This window comes from Pteropus medius, unplaced genomic scaffold (genome assembly GCF_902729225.1).
Source record: "Pteropus medius unplaced genomic scaffold, Ma_sr-lr_union100, whole genome shotgun sequence".
Lineage (NCBI taxonomy): Eukaryota > Metazoa > Chordata > Mammalia > Chiroptera > Pteropodidae > Pteropus > Pteropus medius.
Genome location: NW_024355990.1, coordinates 8,053,446 through 8,064,680, shown reverse-complemented (window position 1 = coordinate 8,064,680; position 11,235 = coordinate 8,053,446). Strand labels below are relative to the sequence as shown.

General features: G+C 34.2%; 1 pseudogene; it reads right to left on the bottom strand.

Annotated features, from left to right (window-relative positions):
• Nucleotides 1-1,171: 1,171 nt before the first annotated feature.
• LOC120600476 (uncharacterized) lies at nucleotides 1,172-1,287 on the bottom strand (annotated as a pseudogene).
• Between the last annotated feature and the right edge of the window lie 9,948 nt (nucleotides 1,288-11,235).

Sequence of the window (11,235 nt, the reverse complement as noted above, 5' to 3'; positions counted from 1 at the left end):
CTGTGGTCAAGTTCTTGGACGCCTCAGAGTATGCGATCACATTTGAAGGACACGTTAAGTCTTTAAACATGTGATGAATATGAATGAAGGTCCCATGAATTTCATGAGCACATCTCTTACACCCCCTTAGAGACTCCACACCTTTAATTTTATTTGAGTTCTTAGTTCAACTCGTCAACAACTCTCCCATAGACAATTGTCTCCAAATTGGCACCCTGGCCTTGAGGGGGCACCCCTCACAGAAGCTTCGCCTACACTGCCACGATTGTTACTTTAAATGACTCAGGTGTGAACATAAAAATCCTCAACTCAAAACTCTTGAGTAGATCCCCACGGCCCATGGACTGTAAAGTCTAATCTAAGATCTTAGTATGATGGACAATGAATGGCTTTGGTGACTTCACATTTTCATATCTACTGTGTCCCTTCCCTGGACCCCTGCACACCATGATTTTGTAACAGCAAACTTGTCGCTGCTTGAAGACATCATGCTTGTTTAAATATCTGTCTTTATTTTATTTATTTATTATTATTTTTTAAATTTTATTTTAATTAGTTTCAAAGATACAATACATTGATTAGACATGTATATAGTTTATAAAACAGTCAACCCACTCTTCCTTTTGTCTGGAATAAGCCTTTCCCCTCCCTCAACCACCGGTCCCCTTTGTATATTTAGAAAACAGCTGTTGGCATTCATGGTTTGCTGAGACTCTTTATTTGCCCCAGTTTTACTCTTTCCTCTAGGTTATTTTTTTTATCTGACCTGCACTTGATTATTTCACACATTCACCTCTCAGTCTTTTAGTTTCTGTGGTACATACACAAGTTCGAGTTCTACTATTGGAGTTGAAATTCGTAGTGTATAGAAGTAGCGTTTTTATTTCCTTGTTTAGTTTTGCCCTACAAAAATCTTACAAAATTCACATCCATACTTAGTGAGTCATATTCATTGGACTAAAATGAATAAACAAATAGAGATCGTTTTGCTAGATTAATATGAGCAAATATACACTTAGATGACCTTTCTGTTTGTTTCTTTATAATTTAAAATCATTCTCCATAGCTGACTGACAAAAGAAGTGGCCAGGACCTGTGATAAGAAGGTACCACATCCTCTTAAATACTTTATTTACTTATTATTATTATTATTTTATTTATTATTATCTTATGGCTATAGTACCTGGTCTTCCTAGATGGTCTCCCATTCAAGTACTAACCAGGCCCGACTCTGCTTAACTTCCGAGATCAGACATCGGGCTTGTTCAGGATGACATGGCCATAGGCCATGGACCATGGCTCTACTGGGGTGTGAACCCAGGACCTTCTGTGTGTAAAGCGGATGTGCTAACTGCTATACTATGGAACCACGTCCTCTCTTAAATACTTTAGAATTACATGAAACACAGAAATAAAAAGAATTGTGATCTTCCATTTTGAAAAAATGAAATGCTGAAAAGGGAAAAAAATGGTAAGGATAGTACGCTTTTGAGTGTGTCTCCATTTTTTGACGCTGACAAAATTTTATTTAGAGGAAAGCAATAGAAAATAAAGCATATTAGGTCATCGCAATTTTATAAACAAACATAGACAAAACTCTATCATCGTTTATTTTAAAAGAATTTTTCTGTAAAGAGGTTTTCCTTTTTAATTGTCAAATACACATAGTGTGTGAGCTTCCACAACTGAAATCATTTCATGTTACCACTAAAGTTCTAACTGTTGTCTTTACTATTTAATGTATCTCTTCATTCATTATAGAGATATTATGAAGTATCTGTCACATGCCAAGCCCTGGCATTGTGTGTGCGTGTGTGTGTGTGTGCGTGTGCGCACATGCACGTATGCGAGGGGGCAAAACGATAAAGAACAAAACAAAAAATAACAGCAAAAAAAAAAAACAAGGCAAGATCTTGGCTTTGTGGAGTTGACATTTCACTTTGTTGTAACAAACAAATTATTCTAAATACGAAGGTGAGAATGGAGACTGGAGAATGTGCATAGCTTGACAAATTTTTGTTCAAAATGCCTAATGCTTAATCCTTAAAAAAGTAACTCTTGTCCAAATCTTCTTTGCATTCAGATATTCTTCAGTTTGACATAATAAGAGCTACATAACTTTGTTTTTAAAAATTTATTTAGAGTTTTAAGTTTTGAATTTTTATTTCCATTATATTGCTATTATAAAAATACACACAATCAACATGCATTTACATACGTATGTTTTATCACATCTGTCTTTATTTTCTTAGCATGGATTTCTAGGAATAGAATTAATAGGGCAACTTAAAGTCTGTTATCTATATATATTACTTAAAGAATGACATCATGAATTTCCATTTCCAAGAGTACATGGCAATGCACCTCTCACATAATTTGGTTCCATATTTGTGAGTTTTATCAAGAACAAAAACATTATGTATTTAATTGACACTTGTTCGTTCTGAAGCACATCTAAAGTTTTTCCCCCAAAATAAATTTTCATCTGTGTTTACCTGTTTATGTCTTTTTCCCATTATTTATTTCATCAAGGTATAATTTTCCCTTATTTACTTATTATAAGCAAAATTTATAGGTAGCAGATATAACCCCAGACTTTATATTTTGACTGTTATAGTTTTATCATTCTGCACATAAACTTTCATGTGTCTAAATATCTTCACCTGTGATTTTTCTTTGTTGTTATTAGTGCTGAGATAGTCTTACTTCTCCTAAGATCAAGTCAATATTTAGCTGTATTTTCTTTGAGTTATTTTTTGGTTTCTTTTTATATTTAATTGTTAAATCAATGTGAAATTTATTTTGGTATATGGCATATAGTGATGCTGTGACAACACATTGTTTAAAATATTCCAAATCCCATACAATTATTGGTTAACTATTTCCTTCCCTACAGATTTTGTTACTTCACATTTTAAAAAAAATAACTCAGTTCAAATATCCACATGGATTATTTTCAAGAAATCTGTTCTGTATGATTGATTCTTGCTTGAGTATCACATTTTTTAAATTAATGTAGAGTTGTTTAATAATATGTTTTAACATCTGCCACGACAGGCTATCTCTCTTTTTTCATTTGTGATGACTGTACCTTTTTGATGTGTTCTTCTCAGTATTTCACCTCTCTTCTCTACTCACATCATGATGGCCACAGAATTGAGTGGTGGTACCCAGTTTCCTACCTAGTCCAGATGTGTGTCTTTAAGTAAAGAAGCCCATTGGAGAAAGAGAGAATGAAATTGTCTTTCTTTCTTTTTTCCATGTTTTACCTTAGATATAGTGTTTGTTCATCATCTTTAGAAATAATCACATCTTTTAAAAAACTAAAAAGAATTTCAGATTCTAGCAGTATGTTACCTTTTAGTTTTAATTTTTAGTCCTGCTGAAAGTTTTCAACATTTCTATTTTGTGATTAATGTGTTATGGGTAAGTTAAGAAAGTTTACACAGAGAGCCCTATTTAGGCACATGACTTATTATGAAGGTTGGTCGCAACTCACAGAGGACTCTATCATATGTTGGAAACAAAGAAGTAACGAAGATTGTTTAGAATCAATCAACAGAAAGAAAGGTAAAAGGCATCCTTTTAGAAAAGAAATTGGTTACAATCTCCTGGAGTTAGAAATCTCAATATTCCTAGCATAATAATCCACGTATTCCATTTCACTTTTCATGTGCCTGTAAAATACTACAAAAATTATATAAAAATCTTCTTTACAGAAATAGATTATGAAATGTCACTTTTGAATTACAGGATTCATAAAATTTGACTGAATGCTGTACATGCAAAATCTTGTTTTTTAACCTCACATATTATCCTTCACCTTCTGCATCGATCTGAATCTATACATGTCTGACTAGCACCGAAGTCGTGGGCCCATTTCTTTAGGATCTTATTTCTTGGGCTCAATTTGCTGATGTTGAAATGTCTCATATTCTACTGGGCACAAATATTCCAAACATTACTCACAGAAATTAAAGGAAAGTAGACCATATTGGAGTGGAATTATTCATTCAATTCAATTCAGTCTAACATGGCTAATTCCATGCGGGAGTCTTAAGTTTAAATAAACTTTCCATGGCCATCTATTTTCTGAAGACTTTTGCTTTGTTTAAATTCTTTTATAGACGGACATTTTCCTCCATATGTTTATTCTCACAGACAAATACAGGAAAAAGCTCACTTGCTCTTGTTGACCTTTCTGCTTAGTAACTATTACTTTTCTTAGCTCAAAGGTAATTCTTTATTCAAGAGGGCCTTATTTAGAACACATGATAGGCATTCAGAGTTTTCCAGTAGCCTCTGAACACCACAGAGTATTTATTTACATTGTATAAAATTAGAGGAAATGAAGGGTATGCATTTGAACTAGAAGCAACAGCCTAATTCTCTTTATGGAGAGATTTCTGTCAATGTCACTTTAGTGGGGGAAAAAAAAAGAACTCAGATTACAGACATTTTAAACAATATAGATTTTTGTTACCCAACAATAAAATATATCAGGCTGCTTTCCAAATAAGACTCAAGATATGAGTGATGGTCTATTTCTATTCTATGCATTGTCTAAGAGTATATTTTGATGCCTGTCTTCACAAACGAAGACAGGTCTTTGCTGACCTAGCCCCAGTGAAACTACTTTAGGGGAAAATATTATTCGAAAATGATTTAGATGCATCTAATAGGATTTAGATGCAAAAGCTCATGTATTTGCACATAGATCTCTAACAGAAAATCAGCTAGCGCACAACTGGTGTCTGATGTGATAAAAATAGAATTTGTTTCAGAAAGATTTTGATGAACACAAAACATGACTTGTCTTTTCTGTTGCTTAAAAATTGTGAATTTTATTTACTTGGCTTGAGTTTAAATATACATGAGAGCAAGTTTTGTGGAATAAAATACTTAATCAAGTTCAAGGTCAGGAAAAAGTGCTATAAAAATGCACCCTCAGTATTCAAACGCAACATGAAAAAGTGATATATCTAAGGGCAAAAATACTTCACAATGCCAATTTGTGGGATGTCCATTATATAAAATAAGTGATAAACACAAGTCAAGGATATGAAAGCAATTCTAGAAATAAAAACTAACTGATATAGATGTTATGCAGAGATCAGAGTAGTTGAATATATCTGCATCCTGAGAAAATTTTAGAGAGAACAAAAAGAACATTTTACATTCATATTGATGCTGAAAATAGGCTTGATTGATCCAAAATAAGAAATTCCCATTGAATAAGGTCAATTTTCCAAAATAATTGTTTAACATATCCAAATTCTTATTATTTAAGCTTTTTAAAAAGACATTTTATAAACAATCTGACACAAATTTTAAGTAATGATAGTCTAATTTAACAAGATCAAGGAAGAACTGCTGAAGAATAAATTAGTTTGAAACATTTTCATGTTCATCCATATATATCCCACAACCTTAAAATCCTGACAGTTTTGCCAATATAACTGAGTAAAGATTCCTACTAAAGATATTCTTTAAAAATTTTAAAAAAAATCAAGAGCAGGTTGTATATTATGATTTTGAAATACTCCAGTGAGTTCTGTACTATTTATAAAAATCTTACAAAATATAAAATGCAACTCATATGCACACATAGTTGTAAAAAAAAATCAGATACAGCAATTAGTGTTGAATAACATTTGTTTCCTAAATTTATGCATTTATATATTTATATAGATGTATAATGATATATATGTATATGTGTAGATAGGTATAAAATTAAGAGTGTTTAATCTCTAGATAGTATGCTTATAGGTATACTTATTTTCTCCTTTTAACTTTATGTTTTCTAAATAGTCTCTCATATAGACATACTAATGATATACCTGGAAACAGACTCTTGTAATGATTAAGGGCTATGGACACAGATGATTTTGTGTATATCTCTTAATGCATCAAATTAGAAGGCACATAATGTTGTCTCAGAATTGATGAGACTTAGTGTTGGACTGCCTGATAACCCCATTATAATTAATATACATTTTCCCATTCATATTTATTATTTGATGTCTTAAGTCCATTGTAAAAATATATGAAGTCGATTTTGTAAGATATGCAAATTCTTTATTGGGTTATTTTTGGCTAGTAATCAATTTTTGCTTTATATCGATATTATATTTATATCTTGTACCATGAGAAAATTGATCTATACTTTTTTTCCCATTGAACTGGGAGAATGTGTTCTCATTATGATCTACTTTCCCATAACATGTGAAGTGATAAACCATCTATTGCTCTAATACAATAATCCTTTTTTTGCCTATCACGTTACTTTTCTCCTTACCTATTCCAGCCACCTCAGTAAAGGAAGAGAGGGGAGCTTACACTCAGTAACCCTGTTTATCAGTTGAGATCCTGGTAAGACAGAGATGGCATGCTCACTATAACTATTAACAACAGTGTGGACAGAGGTAAGGAAGCCACAAAAGATAATGTAGCACCCCACGGCTACCAAGATGATGGTTTTGTTACCATCCTTAGGCTTGAAAGGATAAGGGAGAGAGAAAGAGAGCCGTGATAACAGGGCCACTTGATAGGATCTGTGTCCCTTGATGGAAGGCTACAGTCTGCAGGTGTTCGCTCCATCTAAAGAGAGTCAGAGGAATGGCTACCTGGATGAGCCCTCCTCTCTACCTCTTATATCCTGTCTTTGATCCCCATTGGCTAATCCTAACAGGAACCCAAAAGCAGCCAACTGAGGTAGTCCTTACAAGCCAGCTTCCTTGTCGCAGGGGACCTTGTGGGGAAGAGCAGACAGAGGATCTGCAAGGTCGGCTGGAAAATACCCAGCACTCTCTCCTGTGAAATTTGATTTTTGTCTAAGAAGCACTCAGAAGCAGGGTTATGAGACTTTCGTGAGCTTCAGGGCATTTTGAGACTTTGACGGAACTGTAGAATAATCTCTCAACCCAAGAAAATACACATGTGTATACACACACACACACACACTATCACACACACACACACACACACACACACACTCTCTCACACACACTCTCACACAGTGGGGCATGCACTTTTAGGAGAGTTTTATGTAGCTCCTTGAGTATATCCAAAGACCAAGGTTAAAAATTTCTGTTGTAATATTAATAAGGTTTACGATCTTATTTTTTTCTCACATGACGCTCTTAATTCTACTTTTTTTGATGAAGTCTGTAATGTCAAAATAAAGATGTGTTTATTCAACTTTGCGGTCTCTAGGCCATTCGATTGCATGGAAAATGCACAGAGTATCAAGAAGATAATCTTGTCAAGACATTCACATTTGGTAATCACATCAGTAAGGAAATGATTTGCAAGTATCTATTTTAAAATGCATTTATAGGATTTAAGTGCTTTAAATGAAGGTATATATTCAAACAACCGTCTTAAATGGTTTTGATTTAAACTATTCTAATTCACTGTAACTACTAGCCAAAGACGTACTTCGTGTTCAAAGTCCTTTATTATACAAACAACTTTTCGATTACAAACTCTTCAAAAAAAAAAAAAAAAATTTGAGGTGGGCTGAATTAATTATGTGTGTGTGTGTATGTATGCATATATTACATTTTTTTTTTTTAAGGCGAAATCTTCTAAATTTTGGAAAACCGTTGTAAGTATTCTCATGTTGTAGGAAAAACTCTTGTGCCTGGGATAAAAATCCAATGAATGGTGTTTCTTTAAAGGCTATATGGACCACGGTCGGAGACCCTAACGGAAAAGCTGAAATCTGTGTGGTGATATAACTTTCCAATTGACACAGGAATGGGTCTGTTGATATTAGCCTGGCTAATCATTTTGCTAATTGGACGGCCAGTTGGGCCACAGTGCAAAGTCAGATCGGTTTTCACTTTAACTACTCACACAGATGATGTTTGACTCAAATGTATTACTTTATATCAACATACTGAATGGCTGTAAAAATAATACCACATGTGCCGCTGCTTCTTTTTAATAAGTGTCTTCCTCAATTTTCCCTGTTATAATAGAGATTTTAACACAGAAAAATTAAAGGTTATTTAAAGGATATAAAATTCTGGAAATAAATCCCCCCATCAACTCCTCGCTTCATTAGTCTGTCACCGACCCTCACGTAAAGCAACTCCATTCAAACTGACCCGCCTTTGACTTCCTATTTGAGAAGCGACGTGGCTTCATCTCAAAAGTACATTTCCATTTTAAAATAAATGTATTCCATTTCTTCCTTGTTAGCTTTTTATAAATTAGATGCTTGTAGATATTTTTATGCAGTGTATGAAATCCAGGATTTTTGAATATGCCTGAACAAACACACAGTGTCAAATCAAACAGGCTGCATATCTTTAAAGAAGCAGAACCACTTAGTGGCTGATGGTTTTGATCCATCTCTTTCTTTTCTTAGTGATTTTCATCCTCGAAGTAGGAAAAAAAAAAAAAAGCAGGGGGGAGTGGTTGCCAGGTTCCCATTACAGAGGTGGATCAGTAACTAAAGCCAGTGTAATGTCCGCTAGCATCAGACGCCACCACCCAAAGCACGGAATTTTACAATAGACTTAAAGAAAACAATCAGAATCACTGTGCATATTGCAAGTCAACAGAACTATTATAGCACCCAAACTATAAGGTGTTTACCTTTAAGACAAGCGGTCATAAAACTAGGAATGAGGTTTTACTAATGTTTACAAGATTATTAAAAAAGAGGTAAGCCTTCGAAAATGAGTTCTTTGGTGGTAATTAATATGAGTTATTGCATTTTCTGGCCAGGGAACTTATTCTTTCTTGGAAACAGAGCTACTCTTCAGAGAAATTTTCTTAAAGGATTGTTTAAGACCTTTAGTCTTTTAGGTAATTGGGGTATCTGTCATATTTCTTCATAATAGGCTTTATACTAATGATCAAAATTCCTGCCATGTCAACAAATGACCTAGGAAGCAGGAAAACAGATCTGTTTATGCTTCATCCTTTTTATTTCTCTTGCTTCACATCTGCTGGAAATGCAAATGAAAAGTGAACTAAATAATGGGAAGAGAATCTCGCTGTAGCCATACATCTTGGCATTGTGGAAAAACTTATCCACGTGGAATAATATACAGCCCTGAAGAACGATTGGTTTTGAATATGTGCATTGGATTGAAGAGAATACTATAATAAATTGTCCTACTTGTTTCTTTATTAAGAAAATGAATATATATATATATATATATATATATATATATATATATATATATAAATATATGCCTTAAACGCCCTGCCATCTCATCTCTATAATTTTGCTTCTGTCGCTTCCTCTGCCTGTGATTTTCTCTTACCTCCTGCATTCACTCCGTCTTCATCAAGCCTGCCTTTTGACTCTAAGTTCTCTCATCTAAGGCTCAGTTTAGTTCCCTCCAGTGAGAGTCCTCCCTGCATTCTCTCCATTTCCTGACACTCAGGAGTTCCTTTTCCCCATGCTTTTAACCTCGCTGGCCTCATGTGCTTCCTTGAGCCTCAATGCCCTCGTCTTCCCAAGAGCTCTCATAACCCTGCCTTCCAACGGCTCACTTGTCTTTCTCTCTTTGTGAAATTCTTGAGAATGTCTTTTATCTTAGTATCACTTTGGGCCAGAATAGTATCTGCCTTTCATGTAAATAGATCATTAACAAATAATCCATGCATTGAAGTGGCACCCAATTATTGGGAACATTTTTCAAATTTAAACTTGAATTAATGGCTAATTCAGACCTTCTTGTTGCGGCATGGTCAATTTACCTTATTGGTACTCTTGGTGTGATTGACATAGATATGTATACAGATGGGAAGCCAGAATTTTCTTCGCAGAGCTTCAAATGTCGTATGTTATCATTTTTATAATCTTCAATCAATAAGTCAAAGGACTCATCTTTAAAATGAATAAATTAAAAACCTAAAAGCAGCAAATGAACAGGACAAACAGAGCTTGTAGACACAGACTATAGACTAGTGGTTTCCAGGGGGGAGGGGGGAGGGGGAGGTAGACGGGGTAAAGGTGGTCAAATATGTGGTGACAGAAAGAAATCTAACTACAGGAGTGAACACATATTGTAAATATATATATGCCTTACTGTTAAAGTGTACAACTGAAACATTGGATTTCGTTAACCAATGTCACCATAAAAAAAATAAAATTAAAAAATAAAATAAAATAACCACTGATAGATAAAAAAATAAAATAAAATGAGTAAATTAAAAGATCAAACCAAATTTTAAATTCTACTGACCTCAACAGCTTTACATGATGAAAATAACAGGTGGTTATTATAAACTCTTTAAACACTGAAACTATTTTCTTCATTTCTGTGTCCGTAGTGTGAGCACACTGTAAGTTTTATTTAAATCTTTATTGAATTAATGAACACACAGTATGATTTTTCAAGATTGCTGCTGCCAGAGATGATATGTTTCGTAAATGGAAGGAGATTCTCATGCCTCTTTGAGATGACGTGATCTATCTTGTTAGATATGTAATATACTAACACCTAAGGGGAGATTGGCCTGTGGGGACCTCAGGTTGTCTTTAGCTAAAACAGAAAATATGAGTACGATCGAGTGTGTTGACTAGTTAGTATAGATAGCCCTGTTCAACCATATCGATGGTCCTCACTCTGGCCTTTAAGGCCTGATGCAAAGCAATAGAGTTCGTCGTGGTCCACATTGGCATTTTTGTATTGTTTCATGAGCAGGCTTGTTTCTGCTCTAAAGCTTTTATTCTTATTTTTGCCCTCGCATTGTCTCAAAGTTGACCTTTTCTTGCCATCCACATCTCAGGGCAAATATCTCATCAAAATATCTTCCCTAAAGGTAAACTGAAGGGAGTCTCCTTCAGTCTTTCCCTATCGTATCACTTTGTGTCACGTGCCCTATTACATTGACCGCCATCCAAAATTACCTAGTTTGTATTTATTTTCTGGTCTGATGGAATATTTATAGATTAGAAACGCCGTGAGAACAGGGTCCTTATTGTTCGTCGCTGTTCTTTCCTCACTGCTTAAAACAGTGTTATTTATGAAAAGAAATGGATTTCTAAATAAATACCAGTTCTGTCTTTTTGTCTGTGTGCCTTGAAATTAAGTGATGACTGTGAGTACATGTATTATATTTAGATATAAATGTATCCATAGCATATAAGTATATCATGTATTATACGATTTTGTTCCAAGGGATACAGCAAAAGTCAGTAGCACATCATCAATGACTCTGGTTACATACGAGTTGAAAAAGAAGAAAAATTTGTTTTTAGCACCT